This window comes from Ranitomeya variabilis, chromosome 4, assembly GCF_051348905.1.
Source record: "Ranitomeya variabilis isolate aRanVar5 chromosome 4, aRanVar5.hap1, whole genome shotgun sequence".
In the NCBI taxonomy this organism is placed as follows: domain Eukaryota; kingdom Metazoa; phylum Chordata; class Amphibia; order Anura; family Dendrobatidae; genus Ranitomeya; species Ranitomeya variabilis.
In genome coordinates, this window is record NC_135235.1 from 200,946,724 (window position 1) to 200,962,179 (window position 15,456).

At 42.3% G+C, this 15,456-nt stretch overlaps 1 long non-coding RNA gene across 1 annotated transcript in view; it reads left to right on the forward strand.

The window, feature by feature from the left end:
- Positions 1–15,456, forward strand: part of LOC143768593 (uncharacterized) — an 85,095-nt gene that overhangs the window by 56,367 nt on the left and 13,272 nt on the right. The window contains exon 3 of the long non-coding RNA XR_013213959.1: positions 2,634–2,753. This is a non-coding gene — a long non-coding RNA (uncharacterized LOC143768593). The remainder of the gene's footprint in view (positions 1–2,633; positions 2,754–15,456) is intronic.

Sequence of the window (15,456 nt, forward strand, 5' to 3'; positions counted from 1 at the left end):
GGGTCTCAGGGAAGCACGCAGGGAGCCCCCTCCTTGCGCGATGCTTCCCTATACCGCTGGAACACTGCGATCATCTTGGTCTGGTTGGTCTGTCCTGGAGTGGCACCTGGTGTTCACCAGGAGCCAAGCCTAACCTCACCATCAGAGGCTTCAGTGAACAGTCAGGTGTTCGCTTAGTCACGCCCATCCAGGCTCTCCACGGTCCATGGCACAGTGGTTCCACAAACCACGTCTGTGACACCTTCAAAGTTACTACTGACTTAAGATTAGAAGCCAAACCAGAAACTCCATTTCTAAACCTGTTTTTTTTTTTTTTTTTTTTTACTCTCAATAGTGTATAGCAAGAGAAAACTGGTTTGGCTGACATGGGGTCTAAGGGGTAAAGTTTCACCTTGTTAAGAGAACCACGTCAGTGTATGGAGGCATATATGCCTTGTAAGGCATATAAGTCTCCTCACACTGACTTGGTGATATCCACTAATAAATATATGTGATCCTAAAATATGATTTAAACAATAGATCATTTTCTGACAATATAATAAATATAGTGGACACATTACCAACTAATTCAACATGACATATCTTGTGTAAAAAGAACTAACACCTCAATTTTCCTGGTGTCTGACATTAGACTTGTTAAATTTGGCACAAATTACGCCATTAAAGGTTGTAAGATTTAGGGTTATCCCTTCCATGCTACCTGGTTGCCTGTCTTTGGATACACACCCTTCGTGGAATTTGAGACCGTTTGCGGATGTAAAAGTAGCACAAAGTACGGTAGTGAAAAAGCAATACAAAACAATAATACAAAGCAGTAAAAAATCATAAATATCAAATTCTGTTGATTGCTATTGTTTGTGAATATATAAGAGCGTGTTAGAAAGGAGAACATTGGTACGTGCCTGCTTGGGTTCCGAATGGTGGGAATTATGGTTGGAGAAGACAACACAATGCAGCATCCCAAAAGGACTGTGAACAGAAAAAAGCCTCGCCCAACAGCAATTCTTTCCATTCCCTATTAAATATAGAAATATATATATATTAATAATCTGAATTACATTGCTTAGTCCTATATATGGACAATAGATAGTTGGAAAAAGTGCATTTTATGGGAGCAATATCTGAAGACATTCAGGGTAGCTTCATTGTTCCTTCGTGTTTACTGTTATAGATCACAAGGCTCTGTATGATGTATTTAATCATGTCCATCTTTTTATCAAACCTTGCATGCTCATCCACCACTACTCTTCAGGAGCTTAAAGTATCAAACCTTAGTAGATACTTAAAATTTATTTATTTATTTTTATAATTTTGTCCGACCAGCATGGAAAGTTATGAAACTTTATTAAGGGATTTGTCTTAATTCCAATTTTTAAAGAAATTACATGTAAGTTGATCCCAAACTCGGTTTATTCTTTAATCTACCTTCAGCTGCATTGATATCAGAACATACTCAGTTGGAGTACAGATGATGGTAGTGATGGGTCTGCTCAGTTAATTTTTCACTAACTGGGGATAAGCTGTTGCAAGGGGAGGAGACAGGTGATCACCCACCACTGCCATTTTTATGTACTCCATGCAGATGAAGGTAGACTGTAACAAAAGACGGGGTGTGGAAGCCAATTTTTTATTTTTTTTGCAGGAATAAACACAAATCCCTTATTAAAGTTGTCTTCAAAGTTTCATAAGTTTCCATACTGGATAAAATAAAAAAAATTAAATATAAAATAAAGTTTTGTTGCGCTTTAAAAATCTTTACAATTTCCTTCTAAAAAATTTTATGATACATTTTAAATCTTTTCAGATTCCTGAGTCTTTTTTTGGTGCTTCTATAATCCAAGCTTGGGGGTAACCCAGAATTTCATAGCATTCATACAAAGTGATACAACTATCATTTTTAAAAAAAACTTTCTCAGGCTAAGAGCCTTGTTTTAACCCCCATTCCCTGATACTTATTAGTAGAGGCATCATTATTTTGGTACCTGCTAGAATTAATCTGCACAAAGTCAATTTCCAATACTAGAAGATGATACAAGCTCCCATCTATTGAATGCTTGCTGACCTCAATCAATTGTTTTCACATTAATTAAATTAAATGGGTGAGTATGTAAAGTTGGAAATAATATATTCATAAATTTAATGTTAAACTATACATTTTATCTCATCTGTTTATCCATTTTTTTGGGTCTGTCTACAATTAAAATTCTAAAAGAAGAAGAAAGTAAAACTTGAAAGCAAATAAAATTATAAAAAAACTACAAAGCTTTAAAAAAAATTCGACTTTCATCACTTAGTTCCGACATCTTCATTTTAAGATTTCTTAGCTTTTTTAACTCCATCTTGGAGAATACTTTTGGGCCACTAGGTATGAGAGTCATATTTCCCTTAATGGTAGAAATAGGGTAAGTCTGGAGCTTACCTGGGTCTTTGTTCCCCGTTATGTTCTTGACTTGTCGTCTTGAGTTGATAGAAGTCCAGTGATGTTTTGCGAAGTCTCCAAGCTCTCCTCTCTTTTTATAGATACGTGGGTACAGTTATGAGATGACGTACTTTGCCATTTTTTTTCATTTCTGTATATACAAAATTGACTGTGTCACCTCTGCTCATGGGTCTTCTTGATATCTCTTTAACAGCTATGAAGACGTGCTATGGTGTCGAGACATGGAGGAGGAGAACTTTCGAAAATAGTAGAAGAAGCCACTTTATTCTTATCATTTATTTCTCAAGAGATGACATTCTAGCCAGAACAGGGGGTAACTTGGACGCTTTAATGAATTGAATAATGACATGCAAAAATTAAGCTAGTGTTCTTTGCCGAGGCAAAGGAGAGACTTGTGTCAGGACTGCAAGGAAAAAAATCCAATATTGCTCATTTTAATTCAAAGTCAGCAGAAGTAACGGACCTCTCACCTAACCCTCTTCCTTCTTCTCTCTTCCTGTTGTCTTGTATTTAATTTTCAATATCAAAATGTCCAGGAAACCCAGTCACTGACCTCCAGCGTTGAGGTTAAGGGTGACCTTGTTAAAAATTGTAACGGTGAAGGGCTAATTGTTTACAGAACGAGAGCCCTCGTTTGCTTGTTAAGTGCGAGCGGCTCGCGGACCAGACGTGAGTCACCAGCCTCTCCAGATAAGGAGACAGATGATGGTTGCATAGGACATATAATATTCCGAATGGATCATTAGTGAATCAAAGTCAGAGAATAATGAAGTTTGTGTTGTGTCTTAATGAAGTTTTATTTAATAATATTTAGGCATTTATATCAAGGCCTGCAAAGCAAAGACTCCTATAGGTTCACGTATTAATTATTGTATTATTAATATTAGTCTTAATACTGCACCTGGAGAAGGAGTATTTTTAAAAAGCTCATATGTATTACAAAAGCGACCTGTGATTTTTATAATTCCACAAATTTTCCTTCTTAATTTTGTAATTTCAATATATATAGATGTGGCAGTGCCATGTGACAGCAACATTAGAAAGAAGGAATATGAGAAGCTGGAGAAATACCAGGGCCTCAACGGAGAACTGGAGAAAATGTGGAAGGTGAAGGCAACAGTGATTCCAGTGGTGATACGAGCACTTGGAGCAGTGACCCCTAAGTTGGAAGAATGGCTGCAACAAATCCCAGGAGCAACATCGGAGCTCTCTGTCCAGAAAAGCGCAATGCTAGGAACAACTAAGATCCTGTGCAGAACCCTCAAACTTAGAGGCCTCTGGTAGAGGAGACGAGAATGAGAAAGGCCAACAAAAAGACCACCCCCATTGGGGGTGATACAGAAGTGTTATATATATATTGTAGAGTCTTTCTCAGCTGCGGGTGAGGTAAGCTCAGAAAGCGGTTTCATAAAAATGTTCATTCGAGTTTATTAAAGGGAACCTATCACCCCGTTTTTTAAAGATTAGATAAAAATAGTGTGAAATAGGGGCAGAGCTGGGCTTTACATTAGTGCCTTTTTGTTGCCTTTATTCCCCCGTTAGGCTGCCGAAATACCTGTGTGAAGTGGCTGTTTTGTCCTGTCACTCAAGTTGGTCAGGTCGGATGGGCGTGGTTACAGCGCTGTTTCTCCCCCAGAAACCTGCTCATCATTACGTTGGTGGCGTAGTGGTGTGCGCATGTCCAAAGCGAAGATCCACTGCCCAGGAGATTCAAAACAGCGCGGGCTTCGCTATTCGCCGTTTACCGGTGGGCGCGGCCATCTTTCCTGTGGCCGCGCGTGCGCAGATGGAGCGCTCTGCTGCCCGGGCTTCAGGAAAATGGCCGCGGGATTCCGCGCGTGCGCAGATGGAGATCGCGGCGGCCATTTTCCTGAAGCCCGGGCAGCAGAGCGCTCCATCTGCGCACGCGCGGCCACAGGAAAGATGGCCGCGCCCACCGGTAAACGGCGAATAGCGAAGCCCGCGCTGTTTTGAATCTCCTGGGCAGTGGATCTTCACTTTGGACATGCGCACACCACTACGCCACCAACGTAATGATGAGCAGGTTTCTGGGGGAGAAACAGCGCTGTAACCACGCCCATCCGACCTGACCAACTTGAGTGACAGGACAAAACGGCCACTTCACACAGGTATTTCGGCAGCCTAACGGGGGAATAAAGGCAACAAAAAGGCACTAATGTAAAGCCCAGCTCTGCCCCTATTTCACACTATTTTTATCTAATCTTTAAAAAACGGGGTGATAGGTTCCCTTTAACTCCATAAAACTGCTTAAGCATAAGCAAAACAAAAGATAGCCTTCTCCGGCACAAAGTGAAAAAAACAGACGATAAACAGTCCATATAGTCCTGCAGGTCCACCCGCTCAGGTCAGTGTCTTACAGCAAACACACTGAAGGCTTCCACACCTCCATCCACGACACTGAAAGGGACACTTGGTCTCCATTTTATCTGCGAAACCACACCCCTGGGGTGGGGATATGAGAGCAGTCATTCTCCCCCATTTCTTTTGACCGCTTGTAAAACCAGGAATGCCCTAATAACTCTCTCAGCACTATGCATACTGGAGCATGGTTTCCTCAGCTTACATCACTGAAGCTACCAACCTCGATGATGCATATCTCCCCTCAAGAACCAGTCCGGCGGCCATCTTACATACCCCCCTCTGCCCAAAGCTGACGGGATTGGCAAATTCTGCCATCAAACAGTGGACTCTTGACAGAGCATCAGTATTGCCATGCAGTTTCCCTGGCCTATGCTCTGCATGGAATTTAAATCCTGAAGTACTAGGAACGACCTGGTCACTCGGGCATAGTTCCCCTTCTTCTCCCTCATACACTTCAATGGGGCATGGTCTGACACTAGCCTGAAATTCCTGCCTAAGAGGTAGTACCTTAGAGTGTCCAATGCTCAATTCATGGCTAAACATTCCTTCTTCACTATGGAGCAATTCTTCTCACAGGATGACAACTTCCGACTCCGATATATTATAGGGTGCTCTCCCATGTTCACCTCTTGTGATAAGACAGCGCCCAGCCCGAAATCTGAAGTGTCTTTCTGTACCACAAACTCCTTGGAGAAATCCAGTGCCACCAGCACTGGCTGTTTACACAGGGCTAGCTTCAGTTCCTGAAAGGCTGTCTCAGCTTATAGAGAGCACTTAGCCATAGCCGACTTTATCCCTTTAAGGAGGTCCATCAGAGGGGCAGCTATCATGGCAGTAATCGCCCACAATGCCCAGGAATGCTCTAACCTGCTTCTTTGAGAGGGGTTGTGGCCAACTCAGGATCGCTTCAACTTTATTTATTTTGGGCTTTATTTTGCCCCTGCCTACGACATAGCCCAAGTGTCACGGTTCACAGGGTGGAAACCCTTATCTTCCCCACCACTCACAACAATTTGTCATGAACCGAAGTTATTTGGTTGCCCCTGGTTCTTTCTGAAGGGGATTTATCTATATACTACTTCCCAGTTTTGGTTTGGAACTTGCAGCTCTCTGGCGCCCCCTTACCCTCAGGTCAGACATGGCACTGTACCTAGGATCATTAGTCGCCAGAAAGGCTGCCTTACTTTGTACTGGCTAAGGGGCACACTGCAGCGAGGGCAATATAACTGCTCCCACTCAGGCGAGAACAATAATTATCAACGCCGCCAGATGCTATAAAGGCTCCCAAACGCACAGGACAAATCCGCTGCCACCAGCTCCGATTTCTTAATTATTAATGGGTCTGGAGCCAACCCAGATTAGTAGCGTAATTCACTTCAGAGGACGAGAGGACGTGGCCATATGTTATAGAGCAACCTAGTAATTTTATATTTTACTCCAAAAAAAGTAGGCAGTGTTTACAGAGGTATAAAAAGATATTATAAAGAAGACAAGTGTCGTATGTACAGTACAATTACAAATAAAATGGATTAAAACTGAAAAAACACATTTCGTTCAGATCATTTCATCTCCTGGCTGCCCATGTGCTCAGGGACAAACATCTAGATGCATCACACATCTGTGTAGCAGCTAGACCCCCAGACAAAAAACACACTCACAACTCAGCATTGTTAAGATATGCCCTCTCGTCATGACATCACTAAGTGGGCTGAGTTATGAAATCACTCCTCTTTTCTCAGTGTTATGAAAACCATTTTTATACTTAGCTCGCTGTATGAACCTTGTATACGAAAGACACAATGATCAGGATGTGCACCACACTGGGGGGATTATTTTAAATGTAAACATGGCGCAGTTACATGACCCGCTTATGGAGAAACCCCCTCCTTGCACTCATTGAGTTTAGCTTCTAGCGATTTCAGGTAGTTATAGATCTCTCGATGGACATCCAGAACATATAATCCTTATATCTCTAGCCCTGATAGGTGCCAATATATATAACTTTCAAAGAACAATAGAATCCCATGCTTCTGTACCAGTTTTAGCCAGTATCAGGTGGGAGGAGGGAATGAGGAGTGGAGGGAGACCTGCTTTCGCAGCACAGGGCCATATAAATTCCTCAGCGATCCCAGTGTTGGCTTACTGAGTTCACATTACAGCCATATAGCAGGGGGGAGGGAGAGTGGCTTAGAATTCCAGCCTTCTGCTGGCAGGCACAGGAAACTGCAGCTGACAGCCCTGTATGTGTAATTGTAGTAATCAGAACTTCTTCCTATTTCCTGACACCAAGTATCTATCTTTCTTCATTCCCATGGCACATCTCTACCCCGTCCTCTATAGAGCATCAAGTATTGCCTGGACTTTGCTCACATGGCTTCACCCAATTCTGACTGAAGATCACAATGTCATCTAGGTAGGCCATTGCATACCTTTTGTGGGTAGTTAGGATCTGGTCCATGGCTCTCTGGAAAGTGGCTGGAGCTCCTTGTAACCTGAAGGGCATCCTGGTGTACTGGAAGCATCTGTCTGGTGTTGAGAAAGCAGTCTTCTCCTCGGCATCTTGGGACATGGGAATTTGCCAATACCCTTTTTTGAGGTCATGGTTGGTAATGTACTGGGCCGGCCCTAGCCTCTCAATCAATTTATCGACACGGGGCATTGGGTACATATCAAACTCAGAGACCTCATTCAGCTTCCTATAGTCTTTGCAAAACCATCATTCTCCATATGGTTTTGGCACTAAGACTATGGGACTAGGCCAGCCACTCTTGGACTCTTCAATGACCCCAAGGCTCAGGATCTGCTTCACCTCTTTCGAGATCACCTCTCAGCGGTCTTCAGGAATCTGATATGGCTTCAAGTTTACCCGGACATGAGGGTCCATCAGAACCTCATGTTCTATGATCCTAGTACAACCTGGTAGTTCTGCGAACAGGTCTCTGTTCCGATGAAACAACTCTTGGCACTGTTGCTTTTAGGCATGTGACAGCATCTCTGCCACCCTAACCTCTTCCATGTCAGCTTCAGGATTGGCCATGAAACACAGAGCTTCCATGGGATTCCTATCTCACCATGGCTTAATCAGGTTGACGTGATTCATCTGGTAGGGCTTCTTTCTCCCTGGTTGGTGGACTTTAGGGTATGTTTCCACATTCAGGAAACGCTGCGTCAAACACGCAGTGTCCAGATGTTATAAACCAAAAAGGAAGGGAGTTACAAACCTAAAGGTAAAATTAGAGAAATTTTATTGATAACAATTTAAAAAACAGAAAATAATTTTTTCAAAAAAGGGAATTGAAACAAGGCAGAGTGAACTCAAGGCAATCCGTACAATAGATAAAGTTGCATAATTAATTGTAAATGGAAAGTTAAACCAATGCAACAAATATAAAGCAAAAGTGCACCAGCAAGCTCTAGATTGTATGGGAAAGTTTCCACAAAGTGAGCATAAAGCTGCCTACAAGGTATATTAACGTGAGCAGGTATAATATATAAATAAATAAATAAATGGCCCCTAAATAAACCAATAAAAATATGCAAAATATTGCACAGTGTACTGAGTAAAGTCTACACCAAAAAGTATTAAGTCCTAATAAAGTGCCAGTGCATAGATTAGACCAAGTTAGGTATAGATATATATAGGGGACATCTAATGTTTATTGAAAGAATGGTGGCATCGTATCATTACCTGCTGACAAGTGGATCACCATGAGAGGGATGGCCCCGACGCGCGTTTCGCAACGTAGCTTCTTCCTGGGGGTTGTAGTCACTGGCACTTTATTAGGACTTAATACTTTTTGGTGTAGACTTTACTCAGTACACTGTGCAATATTTTGCATATTTTTATTGGTTTATTTAGGGGCCATTTATTTATTTATTTATTTATTTATATATTATATATGCTAATTTTGGAGATACAGCGTATATATTTATTGGTCTATAGTTTTTTGGGGTATTTAATTTTAGCGTCCAGATGTTACAGCATAGTGGAGGGGATTTCATGAAATCCCGTCTCCAATATGCATTAAAAGACGCATGCGGCATACCCGCGGAAACAGACATGCAGCGCGTCTTTTAAGAACGCAGCATGTCCTTACATTGCTGAAACAACGCAAGAACAATGCAGGTGACCTGCCAGTGACCTCAGGTGCAGATTTAGTCAGGATTTTACCTGCGTAAAATCCTGACCAAATACCGATGCAATCCTGAACGTGGACACATACCCTTACGAGGTATAGTTGATGTCTCCAACCTTTTCAAGTACTTCATAGGAGCCTTGCCACTTGGCCAGGAATTTGCTCTCCACCGTAGGTACCAACACCAGTACTCGATCCCCAGGGTTGAAGTGTCTTACCCTTGCCGATCTATTGTACACACTCGACCGTGCCTTTTCTGCTTTGAGGTGTTCTTTCATGATGGGCATCACCTCAGCAATCCTCTCTTGCATCCGGGCCACATGCTCAATTACACTCCAGTAGGGTGTACACTCAGCCTCCCATGTCTCCATTGCTACGTTCAGGAGCCTGCAGGGGTGTTGGCCATACAATAGTTCAAAAGAGGAGAATCCAGTCGAGACCTCTGGGACTTCTCTGATGTAAAATTGTTGATATGGCAGTAGACAGTCTCAGTCTTGGCCGTCCTTCTCTACAACCTTTTTCAACATGGCCTTCAAGGTTTGATTAAACTTTTCCACCAAGACATCCGTATGTGTATGGTAGACTGAGGTCCGGAGATGGATAATCTATCAGGGTTTTGCACAATTCCCTCATCACCTTTGACATGAATGGGGTCCCTTGGGATCTCCTTAGGCAACCTCGTTCTAGAAAACGTGGACCAACTCCCAGGCTATACACTTGGCGGATGAGTTTCTTAGTGGTATGGCCTCCGGGTATCACCAGGATATACTGATGCCCTCTGGGGGACTTGACAAGGGGTCCCACTAGATCCATGGCTATGTGATCAAATAACACCTCAATATTAGGCAACATCAATAAGGGGCTCTGGAAATGAGCCAATGGGAGGTCAACTGGCAGGTGGGACATGACCTGCAATAATTTACAATTTCTCAATAACAACCGGGCCAATAGAACCTCTGGAGGATGCATTCCTGGGTTTTTTCTACACCCAGATGACCACCTAACACATGTGTATGGGCCATGTCTAGCACCTTGCATCTGTATAGCCCTGACACCAGCAACTGCTCAATTACCTCCCCAACTCAGATGACTCCTCGGCTCTTAGACATCCCCCAGATATGGCTCTAGTTCCCCTTTTTTGGGTGTCCGCCCCCTTTGTAAACCCCAATATGGAGATTCTAAGACCCCTTGCTTCCCCAAGGCACTCTGAACTGCCTGGTACCTTTTGACCAGACCCACCAGTTCATCGTCATTCCGGGGATCTCCCTGGGCAACCCAGGATTGCACCAGCCTCAGAAGGGAATGTATGAATCTGTACATGATGACCCTCTCCACCATCTGTGCTGGGGAGAAATATTCAGTTTGTAACCATTTTTGGACCAGGTGTAGGAGGTCAAACATTTGAGATCGGGGAGGTTTGTCACCGCAAAAAACCCCAATGGTGCACCTGTTGCATCCTGACAGTCAGAATTGCTCCTAATTGTGAGAAGATCTCAGTCTTCAATTTAGCATACTCTTTTGCATTCTGCAAGGCCAGGTCATAATAGGCCTTCTGCAGTTCCACTGTTAAATATGGGGCTAGAACCTTCGCCCACTGCTCCAGAGGCAATTTCTCCCTTTCCGCAAACATATCGAAAACCGTCAGGAATGCCTCAATGTCATCACCCGGGGTCATCTTTTGCAACGTTCTTCTTACCGTCTTCCTGACATGTCAGTCATCACCTGACTTGGGGTTGGGGCGGTTGCCCTGCCATGGATCGCCTGTGCTTGGAGTTCCATCTGCTGCCTGTGCTGCTGCTGCTGTTGTTGCCATTGCTGCTGCTGCTGTTGATGCTACTGCTGCCATAGCTGTTGCTGCTGGAGATTAGCCTGCAACAATTGCTTTATCAACTCCTTCATTTTGTCAGATTTTGGTCCTGCAGTCGCTTTCACCCAGGACATGCAGTATCTCTGCGGTATTCACAGCCCCTTGCGATTCCTGTCTATGCTTCTAGAACCAATTGTAGGGTTTTACTCACTTAGCTGCGGTTGAGGTAGGCACAGGGAGAGGTCTAATAAAAATGTCCAGTCAGATTTATTAACTCCATAAAAAAGCTTAAGTATAAGCAAAACAAAAGATAGCCTTCTCTGGCATAAAGGGAAACAAAAAGAAAATAAACAGTCCATATAGTCCTGCGGGTATGCCTGCTCAGGTCAGTGTCTTACAACAGACACACTGGAGGCCACCGCACCTCCAGCCACAGCCACTGAATGAGACACTTGGTCCCCATTTTATCTGCCAAACCATGCCCGTGGGGTGGGGATATGTGAGCAGTCATTGCCACCCATCTCTTTTGACCGCTCATAAAACCCAGCCCTGGAATGCCTTAATAACTCTCTCAGCACTATGCGTGCTGGAGCATGCTTTCTCGAGCTTACATCACCAAAGCTATCAACCTTGATGATACATATATTACCTCGAGGACCTGTCCAGCTTTCTTGGCCTTTTTTCAGAGAATATGAATGATAACACCAAACTTTCTATCCACTCATGGTTAGTAGTTGGGTGAAACTATTTATTGTCAAACTACTGTGTTTTCTCTTTTTAACTCATAATGACAATCTAAAACATCCAAATGACCCTGAAACAAAAGTTCACATTCCCTGTTGATTTGGGCCTGATAACATCCACAGAGGTTGACACAAATGGGTTTGAATGGCTGCTAAAGATAACATCCTCACCTGTGACCTGTTTGCTTGTAATTAGTGTGTGTGCATAAAAGCTGGGTTTCTGGGATCCAGACGACTCTTGCATCTTTCCTCCAGCCACTGATGTTTCTGGATTGTGAATCATGAGGGAAGCAAAAGCATTGTCAACAGATCTACGGTAAAAAGGTAGTTGAACTGTATAAAACAGGAAAGACATACAAAAAGATATCCATATCCAAGGAATTAATAATGGCAGTCAGCAGCATTCAAACTGTGATTAACAAATGGAAAATTAGGGGCTTTGTATAAACAAAACCACGGTCAGGTAGACCAACAAAAATGTAATCCGCAACTGCCAGGAAAATTGTTCAGGATGCAAAGAAAAACCCAAAATAACATCAGATGAAATACAGGACTCTCTGAAATCTAGCAGTGTGGCTGCTTTAAGATGCACAAAAAGAAGAAACTTGAAGAAAAATGGGCTGCATGGTTGAGTCACCAGAAGAAAGCCATTACTACGCAAATGCCACAAAGTATCTTGCCTACCATACACAAAACAGCACAGGTACAAGCCTCAAAGCTCCTGGAACAAGTTAATTTGGAGTGATGAGACCAAAATTGAACTTTCTGGCTACAACCATAAACGTTACATTTGGAGACAGGTCAACAAAGGAACACCAGTCCTACTGTAAAGCACGAAGGTGTATCGCTGATGTTTTGAGGATGTGTGAGCTACAAAGGCACAGGAAACTTGGTGAAAGTTGAAGGAAAGATGAATGCAGCACCTTATCAGCAAACACTGGAGGCAAATTTGCACTCATCAGCCCGGAAGCTGTGCATGAGACGTACTTGGACGTTCCAACATGACAATGATCCAAAACACAAGGCCAAGTCGACCTGTCATTGGTTACAGCAGAACAAAGTGAAGGTTCTGGAGTGGCCATCTCAGTCTCCTGACCTCAATATCATTGAGCCACTCTTGGAAGATCTCAAGCGCGCAGATCATGCTAGACAGCCCAGGAATTAGCAGGAACTGGAGGCTTTTTACCAAGAAGAGTGGGCAGCTTTACCATCTGAGAAAATAAAGAACCTCATCCACAATTACCACAAAAGACTTCAAGCTGTCATTTCTGCTAGAGTGGGCAACACACGGTATTAAGAAATGAGGTAAGTGAACTTTTGAACACGGCCATTTGGATGTTTGGAGTTGTCATTATGATTTATAAAGAGAAAGCACAATAGTTTGACAATAAATGGCTTCACCCAACCACTAACTATGAGTGGAGAAAAACCATTCAGAGCCTTGAAAAATTATTCATACCCCATTAACTTTTTTATATTTTTTCACATTACACCCACAAACGTAAATTATTTCATAAGGATTTTATGTGATACTAACACCAAGTAGAAAGTATTTGTGACCTGTAAAAGAAATGAAACATGGTTTTCTAATTATTTTATAAATCTTTAAATCTGAAAATTGTGATGTGCATTTGTATTCAGCCCCCTGTAGTCTGTCACCCCTAAATAAGATCCTAAGTGATCTCCAATTGCCTCTAGAAGTCACATAATTAGCAAATTGAGTCCAACCATGTGTAATTTATTATCAGTATAATTACAGCTGTTCTCTCAAGGCGATAGAGGTTTGTTTGAGAACATTAGCGATTAAACAGCATCATGAATACCAAGGAACACACCAGTCAGGTCTGGGATAAAGTTGTGGAGAAGAGTTAAGCAGGGATAAGTTAGGAAAAAATATTCCAAGCTGTGAACATCTCATAGAACACTGTTCAATCCATCATCCAAAAATGGAAGGAATATGGCACAACTGCAAACCTAGCAAGACATGGTCGCTCACCTAAACTCACATCCCAAGCAATGGGAGCACTAATTAGAAAATCAGTCAACAGGCCCATAGTCACTCTGGAGGAGCTGCAGAGATCCACAGCTCAGGTGGGAGAAACTGTCTACAGGACAACGATTAGTCGTTTAGTCCACAAATCTGGCCTTTATGAAAAGTGACAAGAAGAAAGACATTTTTGAAAGCAAGCCATAGGAAGTCTTATTTACTGCTTGCAAAAAGCCATGTAGGTGACACCTCGAGCATGTGGAAGTAGGTGCTCTGGTAGGATGAGACAGGAAAACTTTTTGAGCTAAATGCAAAATGCTAAGGGTGGAAACTCAGGGTGGAGCCAATCAGAAATAACACAGGTACAAGAATTTGGGTTAGCACAGAACTGTCCAGCAAGCTTAATAGCTCAGCAGGAAGAGCTGTCGCCTGATACACAAGAGATGCTGGAGTTCAGTCCTCACAGTGCATGACCCATGTTCTCTTGAGACTCTGCACATGTAGAGATGTTTTGTCACTTTTCTTTAGATGAGAGTCATACTGGTCCAGATGCCTCAAAACATGATACGAACCGGACTATGATTCACAGTTTGTATTAGGGATTAGGGAAAGTGTTGGAACCGCTCCAGTTCCAACACTTTCTGGTACCCCGCCGATCTCTGTGCTTCCTTCTCCAGGGATATCTTCCTAACCACTGCAGTAAATCACTGCCTTGGTCACTGTTGTTTCCAGTGGTTGACAGCAGTGGTCACATTTCAATATTAGGACATTTCCTCTGTTGTTTGTAGCATAATGGGGGACAATATGTAAGAGAACTTGTTTGGTTTTTTTTAAATTAAAAAAATGGATGGATAATGATAATGTCCAGAAACGCGTTGGGCATAACAGTTACCTTTTATGCCATTTTTTATATTGCCATACTACTTCTCTAATGTAATATTTGTGAATTTCTAGATATTAGAATACATGCTTAATAGAGGCTAAATTAAATCCAAGAATGTGTTTTTCAATTTTTACAAAGATCCTCTCTTTACTGTCATTTTTTACTCGACTGTTTATGGTAAAATACTTATATCTTCCTGTTTGTATTGTTATATTACTATCCTTTATGTTTCGTTAGCCTCTGTCTTAATGCCTAATTAAATTTTTTTTCATGGAGTGACACAGCGCTTGGTCCTCCCGAGTCCCCCTTCACTCAGTTAATCACACAACAGTAATACTAATTACAGTGTGTTGCACAGTTGTGAACTTGAACCACCGTTATTATATGTTATGGGCAATCGTCTCCACAACAAATGGAAGGTGTGACCGCAGACCCTAGAAACACTTAGCACTTATTGATTCTTAGGTAGTAATAGTAATAATGACTGAGGCAAAAATGGAGATAGAAGCAAAATAAGCAAATTAACACTGTAAGATAACACATTCCATGATGAATTTAATAGGATTGCCTAGATTTTTATGATGGCCACAGCCTGAAAAATGTCCATTATCATAATATTCAGTAGATTACTCCATATTATGCAAAGGCTGCATAGTTTTGTTGTCTTAACATTATAAAATGTTGAGGAACCGTCTTGTTACTTGTCAAAAAATGACTTAAATACTTAAAAAAAAACCTCAGCCCCCTGTCATGATCTCAATGGCAAGAGATCATAGCATCAGCATATATAGGAACTAGCTCTTGGAAGATGGAAACTGAGCTGACCATGAACTAAACCTAACGCACAACTAGCAGTGGCCGGGTAGCATGCCTACGTTGATTCTAGATGCCCAGCACCAGCCGGAGGACTAAATAAAACTAGCAGAGGAAAATATTAGTCCTAGCTCACCTCTAGAGAAATACCCCGAAAGGAGACAGAGGCCCCCCACATGTATTGGCGGTGAATCAAGATGAAATAACAAACGTAGTATGAAAATAGGTTTAGCAAATTTGAGGTCCACTTACTACATAGCAGAAG